This window comes from Lygodium microphyllum, chromosome 24, assembly GCF_053477565.2.
Source record: "Lygodium microphyllum isolate KBCC chromosome 24, Lygodium_microphyllum_v1.1.10, whole genome shotgun sequence".
NCBI lineage: Eukaryota > Viridiplantae > Streptophyta > Polypodiopsida > Schizaeales > Lygodiaceae > Lygodium > Lygodium microphyllum.
This window is the reverse complement of record NC_141158.1, coordinates 23565373-23587404: the sequence shown is the minus strand read 5'-3', so window position 1 is coordinate 23587404 and position 22032 is coordinate 23565373. Positions and strand designations below refer to the sequence as shown.

The 22032-nt window shown below is 45.4% G+C and overlaps 1 non-coding gene across 1 annotated transcript; it reads left to right on the top strand.

The window, feature by feature from the left end:
- The first annotated feature begins 16461 nt into the window (after positions 1–16461).
- LOC148014919 (small nucleolar RNA SNORD36) lies at positions 16462–16529 on the top strand. Its single transcript, XR_015688546.1, has one exon. It is a non-coding gene; the product is annotated as a small nucleolar RNA SNORD36 (small nucleolar RNA).
- Positions 16530–22032: the final 5503 nt, after the last annotated feature.

Genomic DNA, 22032 nt, shown 5'->3' with positions numbered 1-22032 from the left:
TAGCCAATTCTACTCAAACAGAGTGATTGTATATGAGAGATTGAGAGAGAAGACTATGAAGATATTGAAGATGAATACTATGTGATGTATTTCCATTCAAAGATGGTGTATTCCTTTGCTTTCTTTGTTCTCTTGATGGATTTTGTGAAGATATTGAAGAATATGGTTGATTCTATTAAATCCGTGGGAGATCTACATGATGCTGTATGAAGATTTGTTGTGCCCGGTGTTCTTTTCTTCATTGTGATCATATGAAACATGATAAACAAGCTTGTTGATGTTACAAGATAGATTTTCTTGCAAGAGAATTCCCTTTTCCTTGGTGTTCCTCTCGGGGCTCCATGTTTTTGGTGCACAGCCGGGGAAACTTGCCATCAACAAGCACCAAAAGAGGCTGAAAATGAAGGAAATGGCATTGCCAAGAAGAGAAGAATTCAATGGATGTTTGTAAAGTTCCTTCTTCCACTGAAGAGTTGGAATTTCTCATAATCAAAGCCACTTTCCACAAGAAGTTCATCCCACAATGGCGGAAGCACATCACCATCATGATGCATGCTCTATGTGGTGGACAGTTTCCTCTTCCTGTTGAAGCAGCAGAAACTTGCATCTTGGTGGCAAACTGTTTGGGAATAAACTAAAGAGTAGAAACAGAGAGAATGACCATCCATGGAAGATTTGGCATTCATTGAGAAGTTTTCAGATAACATCAAGTGGGAGATTGTGAAGAAGCTTCAGGAGTCTTGGTCTGTAGAGGTTCACAAAGACAAGAAGGAAAAAAGTTGGAATTTGTTCGTGGACGCTCAACAGCAAGATACATGGGATGCTTGGTGTACTGATAATCTTCTGTTTGTTCAATTAGCAACCCACTGGAAGTTGGTAGACAGAGTGTTCTTTACAACATACACTGTTGAAACCATCAGAAGCTGGTATTACTATGATGATGGCACCACTACAATGCTCAGACGTATGCATTTTGACACCTTCAGAACCGAATACCTTCCTCTGTGCAGTGGCATGAAAGCAGAATTCAAGGACGTTGAAAGGAAAGAAGTAGAAGAAATGTTGGCAAGAGATTCCTCCAGAGACTGAAGCCTTCTCTTAACCCTCTGCGGAGCACTAACAACATAGTGGAGCCAACCCCCTGATGAATGACGCAATAAAAAGGCAAGCGTTAGAATGAGTCCAGAGGTACGTGAGAAGAGAGAAAGCAAAAATCAAGGCTGAGAACGAGCTAGCAGCAGAAGCCGCCTTTGACGCCCTTGCGGAACTCTTTACAGAAGTCCCAATGGCACATCAAGCCCTTCCTCCTGCAGGAGGTCCACTTCCAAGCCAGATCCGTCCTGGAAATATTGATGACAGGCCAGCAAATGTAGTTCCATTGCCAGTTTTTAAGGGAGAGTACAATGAAGACCCCGATCTTCATGTAGCAAAGTTTATGGTAGCATGTGTGGCTAACAATGCCAGAACCCCTGAGCATTGGTTAGCAATATTCCCCGCCACTTTCAAGGGCGCAGCGTTTCAGTGGTATGAGAGACAAGCAGCAGGAACTTTTGGCACATGGGACGACCTGAAGTTGGCCCTCCTCACTAAATTCAGGCGTGAAGGTTTTGAAGAGCGGATAAGAGAGGAATTTATGAACCTAAGTCAGTCTTCTGGAGAAAGAGTGGAAGCTTATGTCTCACGAATGGAATCCATCCTGAAGAGATGGACTAACCATAATCTAGATGATGGCATTCAGAAGGGAGTGTTTCTCAGAGGATTACAACCAGAAGTCCGTAAGTTTGTGGAGCTGCAAAGACCAGCCACCCTGCAAGCTGCAACAGAAGGTGCAAGACTGTACGATGAAGTGGAAGCTAGATTGGTGATGAATACAGGAAGAGGAGTCCTACCTCCTCTGATGCCAGGAATGATGTACCCACCAAATGCAGTTCCAGGGACTATTCCCTACCCTTACCAACAGATGCCCCCGGTATCACAGTACAGTGCACCAAATCCACAGTGGCCACAATCCCTGCCTCAAATGATGGCTCAACCACAACAACAATGGTCCCAACCAATTTCCTCAATGACAAATTAGCAGCAACAGTGGAATCCTACCAACTGGAGCCAACAGCCAACAGTTCAAACAGGAGCTCTGAATCAGAACCAGAACAGAGATCCCTCTGTACCAGCCCAACCCGTTTATGCAGTAATTACAGAAACTCCTCAAAACCCTCCTGCCAGTACGTCAAGAGGAGAAAGCTTGAAGGATTATTTATCCAACTCAGTTGCAAACATCAAAAAGGAGTTGATGGATGTGATTACAGAACAACTACAGACGTTGAAAGTGAATACCGCTAGCATATCCAACGTTGCAGAAGCAGGAAGAGATGTGATGCGGTCAAATACTTGCTGTGGTAAGTGTCATCAAGCAGGCCATTTAGCCACTGAATGTACACGTAAACCAACCATTCCTGGAGCCTTTTGTTCCTACTGTTTGCAGAAGAACCATACAGAGGACATTTGCTCTCTGAAGGAGATGCATAATAGGAGAAGGAAGGAAGAAGACGCAAGATTCAACCTGCTGGAATCCAAAATGACAACACAGGATATTGAACCCAAGCCTAGAGAGTTTGGTCCTAATTTCGGACCCAGAAGATTTCCCTCTCAAAGTTACAAAGGAAGACAGTCTGGCGGTGGTCAGAGATCAGAAGTGGAATGTTACAGATGCGGAGAAAAGGGGCACATTTCACCAAATTGTCCAAATCCCAGAAGGTCAGTGGATTACAAGCCCTTATGCAGTCAATGCAAAGGAGAAGGCCACACTGCAAAAGACTGTCCAAGCCCAGCCCCAGTGAAAAACAGTGCTACTGATAGTCCGGCCAAGGCCCACAAGCCTACCTCCAATTTAGTGGAATTGGAAGTTGCTGCCATCACGCGTGCAAAGCAGAAGGAACCACCTATCCAGAAAGAAAATAACCCTCCTGCCAGAATAGTGAAGTTCAGTCTTCCACCAGAAGAACAGAACAAAACAGAGCCTAACAGTGCCGTACAGAGCACTACAGCGCCACAGAGAGTTACAGAGACAGTTATAGAGGCAGGACCAGAGGTCCAAGAGACAGAAGAGGAGAAAGTGCCACAATTGGCAGAAGAAGCTCCTGTAATTCCTCTGTTGGAAGAAAGAGGGAAAATGAAAATGGGTGTTGCCCCATTCCCTAATCGGTTAGAGAAGCCAGTGGATCCTATTAAGGAATACGATCTGGTCAGAGATCTAGATACCTTTAAACCAAACCTCACATTCCGACAATTATTGATGTTGTCTCCCAGTTGCCGAAAAAGGTTCAAAAGTATACTGACAAGAAGACGTGGCTTAAGGATTGCTCCCTCAACAGCAACAAAGTCCAACAAGGCTCCAGAGCCTGTAAAAGAAGTGGATGTAGCTAATGCTTTCCTAGATCCAGGTACTCCAGAGACTGGTGTGTGGATAGAAGGCTGCTTCATTGCAAACGCACTGATTGATGGTGGTTCATCAGTAAACATTATGACGGATGTGACAATGAAGGATCTAGGCCTACAAGGTGTGCAACCCACCCAACGGCTCATCAGACTGGCGGATTAGAGTAGAATCAAGCCTTTGGGCATTCTTCCATATGTGAAGACTACAGTGGCTGGAAAAGATTATTGGCTGACCTATTTGGTGGTGAAGCCAAACTCTTATGGTACATCTTATCCTCTGTTACTGGGCAGACCATGGCTTTTTGAAGCCAGAGCAAGGACGGATTGGTTCAAAGGAACCTTGACCTTGGGTAGAGGACCCAACAAAGTGGTGCTGAAACTGTATGGTTCTCAAAAAGGACATAGATCCACCTCCTTGGAATTATCTTCTGACTCCCCTAATGAGGCTACAGATGGAACATCAGCAGACGAAGATGCTGTCAAACAGATCCTTCCCAAGAAAACAGTGGCACATTCCTTAACAGTGGATACTGTAGGCCGACTTCCAAAAGATGCCAAGCCATTATCAATGGGTGAATACTTCCTGCCTGAACCGGGCATGACTTCTGAAATCACTTCTGATAGTGAGATAGAAGCATGGATGTACTGCTCTCCCTGTTACATGGCCATAGTAGAAACAGAGACAGAGACAGGAGAGGAAACAGAGAATCTATTCTTCTGTTACAGAGCTCCTACAGAGACAGAAGCAGAAGCAGAAGCAGAAGCAGACGTAGAGACAGAGATAGAGACAGAAGAGGAGGGATATGATATGGACGAAGAAGATTATGAAAGTGAAATGGAAGGGTCTATCCCACCTGAAGAGGATACATTTGAAGAAGAAGTTCCAGAAGCATCAGAAACAGACGACCTCATGCTACGGGACAGAATGGTGATGGTACCATTTGGTCTAGTAAATGGATCTTCTCATATGCAAAACCTTTATAAGGAATGGATTAAGAAGAACAAGCCGTCTTTCAAGAGTGGCTCCTGCCGTCCTAATCCATCCTTGCCAAAGAAAGATGATGATGATGCACCGTGCCAACAAGTACCAGTTCCACCAATCCAACAGGCATTAGAGGGTCCCTGTTATGTGACGTTCCTGGATGTATCATCAAAAGATGAGTCTTCAAGCCAAGAAGTAATTAATCTTGAAACCAAACCCGAAACAGCTTTAATCCCATTCCAATATCTTAAAGAGCAACCTAAGTCTCCACCAAAAGAAGAAATTGGTTCTAGTGGGACATCAGAAGAGGACACCACTCCCTTGAAGGAGTCAGATCTGTACCCAGAAGCAGTCCGCGGGACCTTCATCCGTGAAGTAGAAGGTGAAAGGCAGTTAACCCTTGTGGATGCTGAAGGCATTGAACGCCACTTGAAGGTGGGTAGCAATCTCCCAGAAGAGGAGTTGTCAACCTTGTACAACTTGTTGAAAGAAAATTTGGACGTGTTTGCGTGGTCTTACAAAGACCTAAAGGGGATTGATCCCACAATATGTCAACATCATATTGACTTGGAGCCTGATGCCAAGCCAGTACGGCAACGACAGAGGCGAATGAACCCGAATTATTCCACATTGGTGAAAGTGGAGCTGCTGAAGCTTCTGGAAGACGAGTTCATCTATCCAGTGGCAAACAGTGAATGGGTTTCACCCATCGTGGTTGTACCCAAGAAGAATGGAAAATTGCGAATATGTGTGGATTTCCAAAAGCTTAATTCCAAAACAAAGAAGGATCACTTTCCTATCCCTTTCACAGATCAACTGTTGGACACAGTGGCAGGACATGAACTTTATTCTCTTTTGGATGGATTTAGCGGATACAACCAAGTCCAAATCGCAGAAGAAGACCAGTCCAAAACAACCTTCACCACAGAATGGGGGACCTACGCTTACCGAGTGATGCCGTTTGGGCTCTGCAATGCCCCTTGTTACTTTCCAACGAGTCATGATGGCCGCATTTCAAAATCATCTGCACGACTTTATTGAGGTATATTTGGATGACTTCTGTGTCTATAGTTTGATCAGTGAACATTGGGGACATTTGGAGCAATGCTTTGATCGATGCGAGGAGTATGGGATTTCCCTCAACCCCGACAAATGCATCTTTGGGGTCTCTTCTGGAGTTCTGTTGGGCCACATTGTCTCTGCATAAGGGATATCAACAAACCCTGCAAAGATTGAAAAGATCGCAGCTCTGGCAGCACCCACCAACCTCAAACAGTTGAGGGGATTCCTAGGCCATGTGGGTTACTACAGAAGGTTTATAGCCCATTTTGCGACAAAGGCAACTTCCTTGCACAAGCTTCTGAGGAAAGATGCAGAGTTTACTTGGACAGAAGAATGTGACCAAGCCTTTCACACTCTGAAGCAGTGTCTGATAGAGGCACCCATTCTGCAACCTCCTGATTGGACGAAAGAGTTCCATGTACACACTGATGCATCAATTGAAGGTTTAGGTGCTGTCCTCTGCCAGAAGGGCTCCTCGAAGCTGGATCAACCGATCTATTATGCAAGCCGAAAAGTCACTGATAGGGAACGGAACTATATAGTGACCGAGCTGGAGTGCTTGGCAATGGTGTTTGCCCTAGAGAAGTTTCACCATTACCTCCTATCTACCCACTTTAAATTTTATGAGGATCATGAGGCCCTATCCTTCCTGATGAACAAAGCAGATGTGAAAGGACGAATGATGAGATGGCTCCTTCTATTCCAGGAGTTCGACTTTGAGGTGATTACTAAGCCTGGTCGTTCCCATGTTCTGGCTGATCATCTGTCGCGTATCCCACAAACTGCAGACGAGGAGCAAGATGATCCAGACCTCCCTGATGCTTCCTTGTTCTTGGTAGAAACTGTAACTCCCTGGTATGCAGACATTGCCAATCTGCTGGCAACCCAACAGTACCCTCCTAGTATTTCTAGTCGGGAAAGGAAGAAGCTCATGTTAGAATCATCCCCCTACACCCTGCTAGGTGGCGCACTGTACAAGAAAGGCAAAGATGAAGTGCTCAGAAGATGTGTTGCAGGAGATGAGATTGGGATTGTTCTGAAGGCTTGCCATGACGAGCCATGTGGAGGTCACTTTGCAAGAGAAGCTACAGCCAGGAAGGCTCTGCTAGCAGGATATTGGTGGCCTACCATTCATAAGGATGCCTATGATTACTGTAAAAGATGTGATGCTTGTCAAAGAATGGGGAAACCCACGAAGACAAGTGCCATGCCACTGCAACCTATCCTTCCTTTGAAGCCGTTTGAGAAGTGGGGTATTGACTTCGTAGGTCCGATCGATCCTCCTACCACAAGGAAACAGAACCGATACATCCTCGTATGTACGGATTATGTCACAAAGTGGTGTGAAGCTAAAGCCCTAAAGCGGGACGATGGTAACAGCGTGGCCCTATTCATGTACGAGAATATCATCACCCATTTTCGCAGTCCCTTAGAGCTGGTAAGTGACAGAGGCACTCATTTCCTCAACAAAGTCATGGAAGAGTTGACAGAGTTGTATAAGATCCGCCATCGCAAGTCCACTCTCTATTACCCTAGAGCCAACGGCCAAGTCGAAGTCACGAATCGCATCCTTTGCTCGATTCTGACAAGAACAATTGCCGCACATCGTCGTGATTGGGAAGATCGACTTACAGAGGCCCTCTGGGCATACCGAACCTCCCATAAAGCCGCAACAGGACAGACACCCTTCCAGCTGGTGTATGGTACAGAAGCTGTTTTTCCTGTTGAATTGGAACTACCCTCTTTGAGAGTGGCTATCAAAGAGCGTTTGGGGGAGGATGATTCACTGCAACGCCATCTCCTGCATTTGGAATGTTTGGATGAAATTCGCAGGATGGCTCTACAGTGCATGGAAGCCACGCAAGCCCGACGTAAGACTTACCATGACAGTTTCATCAAGCACAAGGAGTTCAAAGAAGGTGATTTGATCCTAACCTATGATTCACGATTTGGTAAGTTTCCTGGCAAGCTTCAACAGCGGTGGATGGGCCCCTATAAGGTACTTGCCGTCAACCCTAATGGCTCTGTCCAAGTGCAGACCATTGATGCCTCTGATGATCCCTTTCTGATTAATGGATATCGCTTGAAGAAGTACTTCCCTCCTTGGGGATCTTGACAATCACGGACACTTGATCCTTTCCCTCATTGGTGCGGCACTGTACTTCTTATGATGCTACTTCTGATAGCCGTTCTTCAATCATTCCTGATGAAGTGGGCGCAACCCTCTGTCACCTTAAACCCCCCTTCCAGCCTTGATCTCTTATCCTCTATTTTCCACAAGCGACAGTGGCGAGGTTGGTCTTGACACATGGTTTTTCTACCATTCCCTTGCTCAATTTGCAGAGAGAAAAAAAAAGAGAAAAAAAAAACAAAACATATCAGTCATGGGAGAAAAGGAATTAGGTCCCTGTCATGCTGACCTATTCTTCGAGAAAAGGTGGAAACACCCTCGGGAATAGGGGAAAACAAGAAAAAGAAAAAAAAAAACAAATCTGTTATGAGAGAAAATGAAGAAATTCCCTGTCATAGTAGGCCTCGTTCCAAGCAAAGGTGGTAAACACCCTTGGACGGGAAGCTGGTTGTGGAAAAGGTGGTAACACCCAGCAGTCCAGAAAGTGGATTCATTAATTGATATTCCTAGGATCCAATTCCGAAGCTGCCTCCCTTGGTACGCTGTGTCCTGGGTCTCTCTGCAAAGTGGCTACATGTCCTCTAGCAGACGCCATGTTCCTGTCCAATACAACGTTCGATTTGATGGCTACCTCCCTGGGAATGCCTCTTCAACAACTGATGACGCGATCTTCATCGACAAACAATAGAGTGACGTGAGCTTTCATCCTAACCGGATGGGGAAGTGAGTACGGTTGCCCTCTGTATCTATCAACAACGAGTGAGATAGAGGGTGGGGCGAGAGACCAGTCTTTTCCCTTCAAATCAAATGAGAGGTGAGAAGTATGAATGAAGTGTTGCACGCACGGGATGGGCCTCTCAATGCACAAAGCACAATTTGTTTCTGTGCACTACACTATAAGGCTCCCTTGCCTTCCTTCTCGCACCGTATGCCAGCACAGGGCAGGATGCACAGTTGCACCATCAAATGCGCACAAGGCATACAATTATTGCACAAGCGACTGTGAGGATTACATCAATGGGTTTTAGGAAAAGGCTACCCTCCTGTATCTATCAACAGAGAGTGAGACAGAGGGTGGGTTGAGTGTGACTGGAGTTTCTTCAATCAATTACCGAGAGGTGAGATTGAGGGACGTTACGACACTTGGAGTCAGGTATGTTCCTGTTTCCCTATGCACCCACGGGATGGGTTTTTGCCGTCATCACAAGACACTTCACCATGTTCTGTACACTGCACCATAAGGCTCCCTTGCCTTCCTCCTTACACTTATGCCAGACGGGTTGGACGCACTAATGCACCATCAACTGTGCACCCTGGCATACTCCTTCTACGCCATTCCCCCCTTGTCGATTCCTCAACCGGGTATGAGATATGGGTTTTAATCCTTTTTCCTCGAGTGATATTAGTCATGGGGCGCATGACTGTTCTTTCATTCCAATTGAGTGACTGTGAGTTGAGTGTAGTATCCCTCATCATCGACAAATTTCCTGCGATTCCTTCAATCAGCTACCTCCCTGGGTGCTGCCGCGTGGTCCCTTCCATGACGAACGTGTGCCGAAAAGATGCCTTGGTCCCTCCAGCGCCGACAACCACCCTGGACGTGCCATCGACACTCAACCTTGATTCTTGACGAAACGGGCCAAGATTTTCTAACCCTACACTTTGGTTTCTTCGTGATGGTCATGTTTTAAGTGTGGGGACATTAGTGGATGGTCTGTGGAGTGGTCCTAGGTCCCTGTTGCTCGGTTAACCCTATCCGTTAAGGTCTTAAGTGTGGGGACGCATTCCTGCGCGTCTACATTGTATATCCTCTGCATATGCCTCAACTTGCTCATGCATGTCTGCCATGCCTTGCTTTTACCTTGATGGGGTTCTTTCCCACCCACCCGTTTATGTTCCATCCACCCTTGGGGCTGTTCCCTTGCAGTTTTCCTTCATTCCCTGATTTTGAGGTCCTGCCATGTGAATGCACCCTACGTTCACCGAAGTTCAAATCCAACCTTATAGCCCTGTTCCTCGCTTTGAACTGATCATTTTTCCTTTTTACCTACCCCTGTTTCAGTGCACGGTTTTTGAGTTATTAATTTTTGAAGCATTTTGCGCACCTTAGCCGGTTTTCCATGTGAACAAACTTTTCTTGCTTCGGAACCATGCTCTGATGTCATAGCCCTGACATCCACTTTTCCCTTGACATTTTTCCTTTTTACTCCGAGTCATTCCGCTACACGATTTGTCCAATATTAATTTTCCGGTTTTTTACACCTTTTTCGTGCGTATTTTTGATATTTTTCCATGTGAACCTGCCCTGTTTGCATCGGAATTCCCATTTGATTTGACAGCTGTGTCCCTTGTGCCTTCCCACACCTTTTTCCTTTTTTTCTCCCCCCTCTTTCGACTTCCGGATTTTTACTTATTAATTTTTCAATGAGTTTTTGGGTGTATTTTTGGAGTTTTTCGCATGTGAACCCCTCCTACTTCCACCGGAACTGCGGTTTAACATGATAACCCTGTGTCACTCCTTCCTGCGGACATTTTTCCTTCTTACTGTATGTCATTCCGGTGAACGGTTTGTCCGATATTAATTTCCGATCCCATTTTCGGGTTTGTTTTTTGGGTTTTTCCCATGTGAACACGTCTTATCTCCGTCGGAATTATGTTTTGAGGTGATAGGATTGTCGGGCATATCTTTCTGCACAGTTTTCCTTTTTTCTGCACCTCGTTCCGATGCACGGATCTTTCGATATTAATTTTTAAATGCGTTTTTTAGTTCTTTTTTGTGTTTTTTGCACGTGACCGCCCTTTACCCCTCCCGAAACCTCCGTCATATATTTTTCTTGTTTTCCCCCTGTCGTCCTGCCCACTTTTTGTTTTTACGCTATTTCGTTTTGATGTCCGGATTGGGAGTTATTAATTTTTCTTTATTTTTACGTATATTCGCGCGCCCGTTTTGCGCGTGAACGCGCCCTTTTTCAATTTTACGCATCCCCACACACCCCGGTCGTGTCCGCCTAACCCGTACCGTCATCCCAGTGTCGTTTCAATCCTGTCACGGTAAATTCTTTTTACCCCGCCCCGCGCATGTGCACGGGACGGGGGTACGCACCTTTGTCCCTACCCCACCCTAACCTTGTCCCTACCCCACCCTACCCTTGTCCCTACCCTACCTGCCCACCCCCTACCCTACCCTGCCCTTGTCCCTACCCAACCACCCTACCCTTGTCCCTACCCAACCACCCCGCCCGCCCATTGCCCCTGCCCACCCCTTCCCCCCAACCGCCCGACCCCTTCCCTCCCACCCTCTCCATCTCCCTCCTCTCCCTCTTCCTCCTCCCCTCTTCTCCTTCTCTGCTGTCGCCATCCTCCCTCCTCTTCTCCTCCTTCCTCCTCTTCTTCTCCCTCTCTCCTCCTTCCTCCCCTCTCCTTCCCCTCCTTCCTCTCCCTCCAGCCTGCCCTCCCCCGGCCGCCTTGGTGCTGCAGGTCGCTGCCCTCCTCGACGCGCTACCTCCCCGTGCTTCTCCGCCCTGCGCGCGGCGCCCGGCCGCCTCCCCGTGATTCTCCGCCCCCGCCCGTCTGCGCGCGGCGCCCGGCCGCCTCCCGTGCTTCTCCGCCCCCGCCCGTCTGCGCGCAGCGCCCGGCCGCCTCCCAGTGCCTCTGCGTCCCGCCGCCGACACACCCGTAGGTCGCCGCCGCTCCTCGGCCGTGCCACCGCCCGACGCCGCCATCCACCTCCCCTTCCTCCTCCTTTTCCTCTTCCACCTCCTCCCTCAGGTTAGTCACTAACCTAATTAGTGTTCACTAACCTAATTAGTGTTAACTAACCCTAACCCTAGTTAACTAACCTAACCCCACCCCCTAACCATCTAACCCTAGTTAGTTTACTAACCCTAACCCTAGTTAACTAACCTAACCCCACCCCCTAACCACCTAACCCTAGTTAGTTTACTAACCCTAACCCTAGTTAACTAACCTAACCCCACCCCCTAACCACCTAACCCTAGTTAGGTTACTCTAACCCTAGTTAGGTTACTCTAACCCTAAGTTAGTTACACTAACCCTACCCTAGTTAAACTAACTCTAGCCTAGTTACACTAACCCTCCTTAGGTTAGTCCCCACAGACCTAATTTAGTTTACTAACCTAACTTAATCTACCCTGACTAACCTACCCTGACTTGACTTCTTGTGACTACCATGACTTACCCACACTAACCAGACTTAACTGACTTATTTCTAATTGACTTATCTGATTAACATGATTTATGTGATTTAATTACTTTTTAAATTAATTTTTCCATTAAAAACACTTCAGAAAAATTTCTAAAATTTCCTTTTGCTTTTTTCCAATTTTTGGGAGTTTGTCCGCTGGCCATTACCTATCCTACAATTTCTGAAAATTAAATCTTTCCTAATTAATCCCCTCAATTGCCAATAAATGTAGAAAATTCATTTAAAAATAGTACAAAATTCTAACAAAATTCTCAAAAATTCCCCTCACCTCCCTTGCTCATTTTCCATTTATTCAACCATAAATAATCATAACTTAACACAAGAAAAAACTACTAAAAAATAATAAAAATAAAAATAACAAAAAATCAAAAACCAACCACAATCAAATCCACACATCCGCTAAGGTGTTGTGTTTGTTGTTTCGTCAGTGGTCTTTACTTTTCCTTTACTGGATTCACTTCTTTTGGGAGACTCTTCCGTGCACCTTTCTGCATTACATACACACCCCTTCCAGGTATTTATTTTATGTGCTTTATTTATTTTCATTTCCCCCTTACTCACAAATTAATTGTTAAAATGAACCCTTTAATTCACCCACAGTTTCCACGCGCATTCTCGCTATACACATATTTTTTTAATTAAAATAAACCCGCCGTTCACTTAGCACGCGCTACGTGCGCTACAGAGGCACTTTAAAATTTTAATTAAAATGAACCAGCCGTCACATGAGCACGCGCTGGCAAAAAAGCGCTCCACATCACCTTAATTTGTAATCAATGAACTTGCATTTAGAGACCCAGTCGGGTATCGAAGTCCGGGAATCGCATTAAAGCACCGTTTTAACCTAATAATGGGTAATTTAATTTATAATAAGGAACCGCCGTTTTCTTGCTAAGGTTTATCACCTAATAAAAATTCACCCATTTTTAATAATTGATTAAAATCAACCCTTCATTAAATTCTTTCCCCTTCACTGCACTTAATTCCCTTTTTAATGAACCGTTTCGTGGGATGGGTATGCGCAGTTATTAACGTTATTTTCCATGGTCCAGTCTTGGTTTATCCACGATATAGTCTTGATATGTGTCGGATATGGTATTGTTTTGGTTTCCTGTTTTTGTTCCGGTTAAGGGTACGGTATGCAGTTTTTTTTTTCTTTTATTGCTTGATACGGGGTTCTGGGTGTTTGTCTAATGCATCGCATGAAGCTTTCGATCGCATTTGTCTCAAGGTCATGTCGAATTTTTTCTAGGATGTGGTTTGCTTGGGGTTAGTTGGTCGTGTCACGTTTTATTGGTTATTCTCTTATCCTTGGTTTTTGTCTATTGCTTTGCAGGCATTCTCCTTGATTGTCTGTGTTTGTGGTGTGTGTGTAACCATCTGAATGGCGCCTTCTCATGCTCCTCCCCCTATCCAGTACGTCCCATTAGTTAGTAGGGATTACTCTTCCCTACTTACTTTTGAGCCTCTCACGAAGGCGGGACTTGCTGCTTTTGTGGCCACTCCTTTTCCATTGCTTCCAGAGGATCCGTCGTTATGTGATGAGTTCCTGGCCTCTTACAGCAAGAAGACAGGCATAGTCCAAGGAATGTCTATGACTTTGACATCTCGAGGCTTAGGGAAGGCTCTGTCTTTACCCTTCAAAGGTGACCCTTTTGTGACCACTCGTCAGCTCTTCTCTAATGAAGAGATTCTAAAGCTGTTGCAGAAGCAGACAAGGGAAATCCTCGATGTTAAGAAGGTGATCAACTCTTCAGGAGTTTCCTTTTCTATGATCACTGATCCCGTATGGAAGACGATCTGTCAGTTCCTTCAGGACAGGTTTATGCGTGCCAAAACGCCATCCCACTATTTGTCCAAAGAGCTTTTCACAGCTTCCAGGATGGTGCTGAAAGGAGTTGCTATTGATTGGAGCACTTATCTCGTCACTAAAATGGATCAGCATTTTGTTAAAGTCACCAGGGGTAATGTTACCAATGTCACGTATGGATCATATTTGTCTGCCTTCTTGACCTATTCAGGTTTACAGAAGACTGTGCCTCCACCTCCTCCATCAGATCCAGTACCTCCTCCTCCACCTTCAGAAGAGTCAGAACCCATTGACATAGAGGATGATGATTCTCCGCCTCCCCTGGTCATACAGCGCAAACGCTTGAAGAGGGTAGCGGATAAAGCTCCTTCCGTACTTCCCTCAGTGCCTATCCCTGCTACCTCTGGCAGTGAACTCCCTGGGTATCTCACTTGTAATAACCTGTTCAGAGCACATCGAGAAGGATCCTTGGACATAGCAGTTCCTTCCCTGAACAGTCTCGTCTCAGGAGATGCCATTCCTTTCCTCTGCAAGGATATTCAAAGTTCCATTGAGTTGTCAGTGACAGCCTGTGTTCAACAGTTGTACGTGTCTTTTTATGAGGAGCTCATGCAGTCTAAGGACCAGTTGCATAAGGCAACATCTGAGTTAGCTTCTGCTAAGGATACCCTAGCAGATTTATTTAAGCAAATGGAACAACAAACCCAACTGGTTGCCACCCAAAGCGATGAGATTTCTTCATTGAAGACCCAGTTACTCGAGGCTCAATCCCAGGTTACTAGCCTTTCAGAAGAGAAGGAGCGGATGTCTAGAGAAGCGAAGGAATTCCACGCTATCTTAGATGACAAACTTTCAGCTTTACAGATTGCTAATGACATAGTGGCATCCCAAGCCTCCCAAATCAAGCAGTTGCAAGATCAACTTGCACAGTCTCGCTCTGTTCCTCCAAGCCCTCCTGTTCCATTGATTCCTTCTCTTTCACAGCAGGACTTGGCTGCTCTTCAGAGACAGGCTACTTTGTGCCCTCTATTCCAAGATAAAGTGGAAAGGTTGCAGTCCAGAATGGATTTGTTATGGTCTACCTTTGAGCAGTTTCAGGAATATGTCTTACTAGACCATTCTTTCTTTGTCCACTACCACTTACAGAAGTTGGTCTTCTACATGAAGCTTTCCACGATGGATTTACCTTTTCCAGAGGATGGCTGGAGTGGCGCTTGGTCTGCTGAGTTGTTGACAGAGGTAGTCAGAATGGTCTTTGAAGATTCTGTCACACCAGACACCATGTTGATGTCATACATGTATCTCCGAGGAGATTTGTTAATTCCAGATGAGGTAGATATGGCATGGTATGTGGGGGATGTGGTCTTACAGGCTGTTTTATATGTCAATCATTTGGAGTTGCGCATAGCTGACATGTTCCAGAGTTATTCCTCCAAAGTAGCTGATTGTCATGATAATTCGTGGCATCCCATGATTGATTCGGTGGTTCTCAATCAAAGACAAAACACACCTCCTACCTTTGCCCAGAGTACTAACCACCTGAGGATGGATCTCTTAACCTATCTTTCCAAACATAATCCATTTGATGCTCCCTTCTTTGATGCCTATCATAGACGATCTCTCTTAGGACCTTCTGTTCCTACCCTCCTCTATTACCAACAAATGGCTCACCGCTATGCTATATATCTTTCCCTTTGTCAATCTAATTCCACAATAATTTTACCCCTTCTTTTCCAACCTTCATCTTTCCCTCAAATTCCTATTTTCACTTACTGTTCCTTTATTGAGGATAGGGTATTTTCCCCTTCTCCACCCTGTCCTTCTCCCTCCATTAATGTACCCTCCACATTTCCTATTTATCAGTTAACACCGTTCTTTAGTGATTCCTTACCAATTTCTGCCACTCCTTCTTTAACCTTTTCTTCCTTTTATGATTTTTCCTATCCTTCCCTTCATCCACTTTCCCTTATTCCACTACCCTCTCCTAACACTTCCATATCTCAACCACCTCAGTTGGTTAGTGACTGTGACGGGTTTGATAATCAGATTTCCAGAAGAAGGGGATGGAGTTTGGATGATTGCCTTACAGGACCGCAAATTAATTGGCCAGTAATTCCAGGAGAATGGACAGCTTCCAGTCAAGCTTATCAGAACTATGTTCATTTTGCCCAGCAGTATTCACAGTCTGTAGATCCCTCAGTGAGATTAACTGCTCACTTTGCTTGGTACCTGGCGTATATGCATAGGCACTCTCATAATGATTCAAAGCCTATTCCAAAGTTGTGCATGAATGTCAATGTTAGCATTGATTCCCAACAACTGGAGATATTGTATTTTCATGCCCTCTGTTTGCCTAGCAGATACTTGGTCCTGTTGGAAAGGATGTGCTGTCTCCAATTTTTTCAAAATCCTCCCAAAAACTTTGTAGATGAATCCTTATCTATGGATCGATTCCGACAACATCAATCTTTTAAGAGGGATCATCTTCATTGATACCTTTCCAATGTATGGTGGAAGCTTTTAATGAAAAACTCTCTTTTTGAAGGAGTCATTCAGATGGTTGTGTTGTGTATTAGTGTTTGTGTTGTGAGTTCATTTATGTCAAACGAACGTGGTGGTTTCCTATTGGATTTCGTGTACGAGCTACGTTTTGGAGATTTGTGGTGATGGGGTCGTGGTTGGAGGATGCAGATGAAGAAGAAGCAAACTCTTATATCCTTTATAAATTTGTTGTGATTTTAGTTTGATAAGAGGTATTGATGCATAAAGAGTTTTCCTTTCTTTGTATTTTTATATCAGAAACAGGTTATAAGTTGGGGTCGTGGTGGATGAATTCTTTTTGAAAAGATATTGAAGATTAAAGTTGAGCTTTTCCCTGAACTTATATTCCCTTTTTCCTGGGTCGCGAGGACGCTTCCTTATTAAGTGTGGGGATATGTTGAGTGTTGAAATGACTTGTTTTTTGGCTGATTTTTGTTGTTTTTAAGAGCTGAATGGTTGATTTTATGAGATGATTGATTGATTTGGAAGTGGTTTGAGAGTGTTTTGGATGATATTGATTGTGTTTTGGAAGATCATGATGTTTGTTGGTGGTTCTGTGATGTTCTGATAGGTTTTGATAGGTTCTGTATACCTTCTGTTTTGTTCTGTTTTGCTCTGTTTTGGTTTGTTTTGTTCTGATTGTCTTCTGTAAAGAGGGATGGAGTATTGATTGATGAAGAATGAGATATTGTGAAAGCTTATTGAATGGTTTGTGAGAGTTTGGAATGGTTTGAGAGTGAGTTATGTGGTTTTGATAACCTTCTGTAGGTCTTCTGTAGAGCTTCTGCTTCTGTTCTGTAGCTGTTCTGCTTCTGTTCTGTAGCTGTTCTGGTACTGTTCTATAGACTATTCTGTATGCTTCTGTAAGTGTTCTGTGGAATGTATGTGTGACTTTGGGAAAGTTTTCTAGCCTTGGAAAGAGGTGAATACAAGTGCAAAAGAGCTGGAAGAAGTGGAAGAAGTAGCTGCTGAAGACTCAAGTGAAGACTAGAGTGAAGTGACAGTAGTGAGCTATGAAAGGACACTGTAGTGGCTCTGGTGACTCTTCATATCAAACATACCTCTTGGGAGGGGTATCCACGACCTAAGAAGGATTATTGAGAATGATTTTGAGAGATTGTAGTGAGGACATGATGTATTATTGATAGAGTGAGAGAGAGAGAGTCAGAGATAGCCAATTCTACTCAAACAGAGTGATTGTATATGAGAGATTGAGAGAGAAGACTATGAAGATATTGAAGATGAATACTATGTGATGTATTTCCATTCAAAGATGGTGTATTCCTTTGCTTTCTTTGTTCTCTTGATGGATTTTGTGAAGATATTGAAGAATATGGTTGATTCTATTAAATCTGTGGGAGATCTACATGATGCTGTATGAAGATTTGTTGTGCCTGGTGTTCTTTTCTTCATTGTGATCATATGAAACATGATAAACAAGCTTGTTGATGTTACAAGATAGATTTTCTTGCAAGAGAATTCCCTTTTCCTTGGTGTTCCTCTCGGGGCTCCAGCTTCTTCCTCATTAGGCTCCCCCACAAAGTGAACAAGACCATCGCTAGATGGGTGTGTTACAAAAGGCCCTGGTGGTCTGGGTATACCAGTTGGGTTCATCTCCAGCCTAGGCACGGCAGGTCTTGAGTCAGTCGGTGCTGGAAGAGCTAACTGGGCTCCCCTCCCAAAGAAATTGGGTGGCCTATTACCTAAGTATGGAGGGTTGTATTGATGTGCATATGGGAATCTCCTCGGCATTCTACAATGCACTGTATCATGCCCGAATCTACTGCAATTTGAGCACGACCGAGATCTAGGATCTTGGCACTCAACTGGGAGGTGATTGCCGCCGCAATATATACATTGTACATGTGATCTCACAGGCTTCCTCACGAGCTCTTGCAACTGTGCAATCTCCGTTCTCATTTATGCCATCCCCTGGTCGTGGTCTACACTCTTTCCCTTATCCTGCACACTAGCAGTTGCTTTTTCCCCCGAAGTAGTTGATCTCTCAGGATCCCTCTGGCTCGCACTTTCTCGGTTGGTAGTCTTCATGTTGCGTTCCCTGAGTTGATCATCTACACGTATTGCCTCCTCGAAAACTCTAGCTAGCACGTCTCGTTTTGCAAGGTGGAGTTACTGGCCAAAGCCTTGTAGAACTCCTCACTCCGAATCCCGTTCATGAACACTGTAGACACTGCCCTCTCGGTAGGTCGCTCATTGGCAGGGATTCTCTTGTAGAGGTTGCGCACCTGAGTGACATAATCCCTAACGTCCTCCTTCTCCCTTTGACTGATATTCATCAACCTAACGATGAGGTTATCCGAATACCTTGCCTCTGAAAACCTCTTGATGAAGAGGCCCTTAAGGCGAACAAAGTTCGTACGTTCTGCGTCATCTAGACTAGAATACCAGGTCCTCCCCTTATCGCCTAAGCACAGGCCGAAAGCTTGAGCTCGCTGCGCAGGGTCAGTAAGACCGTTTGCCTCACATACTTGCTCGAACTGCTCCATGAAGCTGTACGGGTCACTGCTAGGTTCGTATCTAGCTAGTTGTTTTGCTACAATGGGGATTCTAGCCTGCCCTTTAGCTCCTTGCGTGACACCCAATCCCGATAGTAGCGCGGTGGCTAGGGTAGTAGTGCTCTGTTCAATGGACGTATTGTCCAAGAGTCGCTTTGCTACCAGTTCGCTCAATGTCATGTGAGCCTCTGTTGCGCGTTCCCTCTCTACATTCGGTCCAGATTTGGCCGCTCCAGCTAGGTCTAGCACTCGTCTAGCCTCGTACATATCTACGTATTGCTGTAGCCTTCTAGCCCTTTGCTCATGGTTGTAGGCAATTATGCCTTCTAGCACTCTCTTGATTGCTCTTCTCTCTTCTTCCAGGTTTGCTACCACTTCCTCTACAGGTCTGCCCTAGATCACAGTCCTAGTGAGTAGATCATAGTTGTGGACCAGTTCCTGGACTGAGGTTGGAAATTCTCCTAAGTCTAATTGGTCCTCTCCTCGTTCGCCTCTTGATCCCGACATTGTTTCTGCTTCTAGCTCCACGAGGTTTTCAATAAATCCAAGTAGCTCTGGCAGCGTCCAATCCTCTATATTGTTGCTTTTCACGTCTTCGTGTCTTCTCCAGGTCCTACTAGTAGGGCAATCAAGCACCTATCTAAGTCTTGGGGTCTTCTCCTATTGGTGGGTTCCTTGAGCGATTTATCTGAGTGAGTTCCTTTGATTATTGAATACAAACCTCAATTTATGGTCACTCGGTGAGTGTGTTGTTTCTCGTGCACTTGTGCCCAATCAGGCTTTCAGCTTTCTTAAGTGTACTTCAAGTGCGGAAATTCAATGTGAGTGCCACAAGCAATCCCTCGACGTCTTACTCACTCTCGCTCGTTTCAGGACTGATAGGCTTGTAGATCCATTTTCTGGCCGTTTTAGTCAGGGTTTAGGGTTTCCTTGTATGTTGCCTTGTTCGCTTTCGGTCGACCAGGTTTTACGGTTGAGCGGCTCGCGTCCAAGTCCTTGGGTCCCTCAACTGTCTACTGCTAGCCGCTAAGCGGCTATGTACTACAATTTCTCTTATCACGTGTGCCAGAATCAAGTTCTGAGCGCCCAAAGGGTTCCCACAAGTTCCTCTAATGCGTATTTGCCGGGTCGGGTCAAATTTCTGACAAATTTGACAAAAAGTTACACTCGGACCAACTGGTCCGAATTGTAGGGTCCGAGTCGGTCACTCGGACGGGCCAAGGCGCGGGGTCAAGGGCCGAATTTCCGAATTTGACTCGGACGATTTTTATTCGGACGGGCCGAATGGTAGGTTTGGACAAGGTAATTTGGACGGGCTGAACAGCGCTTGGCCGAGGGCCAAATCCCGGGTGTGGCGGAGTGCCGAATTTGAGACTCGGATGGGTCGCTCAAACGGGCCGAGGGCAGAATGTGCCATGTGGCAAAGAGCTTTAACTCGAACGGCCAAGTGGGTTGACTCGGACAGTTGCCTCAGACGCCGACTAGGGTTTAGCCAAGTGGGCCGAGGGCCGATTCTGGGACTCGGCCCAAGAGAGGCCACTCAGACGGGTTGAATGCGGCGCACGTAATCCGCGTGAATGCGAATTCAATCGTTTCACCCAATGTAGGCCGACGCCATGGTCATGCACTTCCAGATCCTATCTAGGGAAGTAGAGGGAGAGTTTGTATACCTGAACGGGTTGGTAAGTGCGTCGGTGATGCGATTGAATCATACGGGCTGGGGCTCTCTAGCTCTCTCTCTCTCTCTCTCTCACTGAAATGGCACAAATGAGCTCTCTTTTGGCCTCCTGGCTCTTATATGCCTTCCCAAATGTGGCGTTGATGCGCCCAATCACTCTCTTGTCGATCTTAGGCCTCATTAGCGAGCATTTTGTGCATTTTGCACGATTTTTTCCCTGTTTTTCCCTGTTTTGAAACAGTAAACCTTACCCTTTTCCAGTTCGATTTCCTAACTCTAACCTACGCTAAATGCAACGAAGATCGAAGGCAAAAAAACTGAAATAGATCCTCCATGCTTTCCAATCATCAACCAACCAAAATATCCCAAAATACTTACTTGTTTTGAAGATTAAAAACACCCAACTTCCTACCTATCTCAAGCTCCGTTTCGAGGATGAGTACCCTACTTCGATGCTCGATATGAGGTGCGCAAGTGCTCAAGCTTGAATTCGTTGGTCCCGACAACGGAACCAAAATGTGGGAGCTCACGCTCAACCGCCAAGACCCACGGACCACCTATTGTTTCAAGCATTCCAAGCGAGCTCTAATGGCTATCTCTCACCTAGCCGACGAGTGTAGTGAGCTTACATTGATGCTCGATCGAGTACCCTCCTCTCCCTTGCACTCCGGTAGCTCCACGATTCTTGATGCTAGCTCAAGCATCCTCAAGCCTCCTCCATCTCCAAGCTCCATCCTCTATAGCCGCGTGCGCAAGAGAAGAAAAGAGAAGAGAAGAAAAGAAGAGAAGAGGAGATGGTGAAGAGCTTCACCCTCTTGATCCCTCACTCTCACACACACTCACTCCCTCACACTCTCACACTCCCTCTCTCAAGAGCACACACAAGCAAGAAGGAGAGAAGAAGAGAGGAAGAGGAAGACTCTTTTTGCCACACACCAAAGAATGAGCTTCTCATTCACTTTTCAACTTTATATACAAAGCCCTAAATCCTTTTTGGGCGGTCATCCCCTTTTCCCTCTTTTACATGGCTGGCCATAGCCTAGGCCCTTTTTCCCATTTCCCACCATTCTAATTTATCCTATTCCCAACTAATGCGTACACTTTGCACAGGAGCGAGCCTGGCACTCTTTTACAAACATTCGGGGGCACTTCCACATTTTAATGGTGGCTCTTTTTCTCTTTTGTTGTCTCGGGCCGACACTGAAGCTTTCTGAGGGTTGTGCCCGAGAATTTGAATTTTTCAGGGACTGTCTATTGGTCAAGGCACCTTTTTCTGCTTTTATCCTGCGCCTTTTTTGCTATTTTCATTTTTCCCATTTTTTGCTCCTCTGTGCTGAGGAAACACGGTAACACACGGGGACTTGCATGATGAGATTTATATGGAGCAGCCTAAGGGCTTTGCAGAACCTGGCAGGGAGCACCTACTGTGCAAATTGAAGAAAAGTTTTTATGGCTTGAAACAGGCACCTAGGGAGTGGTATTATAATTTTGATGCCTTTATGCAGTCACAGGGCTACAGTCAGAGTGGTATGGATCCATGTCTTTACACGAAGAAAGCTCGTGATGGTTCTTTATTGATTTTGGTACTCTATGTGGATGATATGTTGATAGTAGGGAAAGCTCATGATGAGCTAGATGCTCTTAAGGCTCAG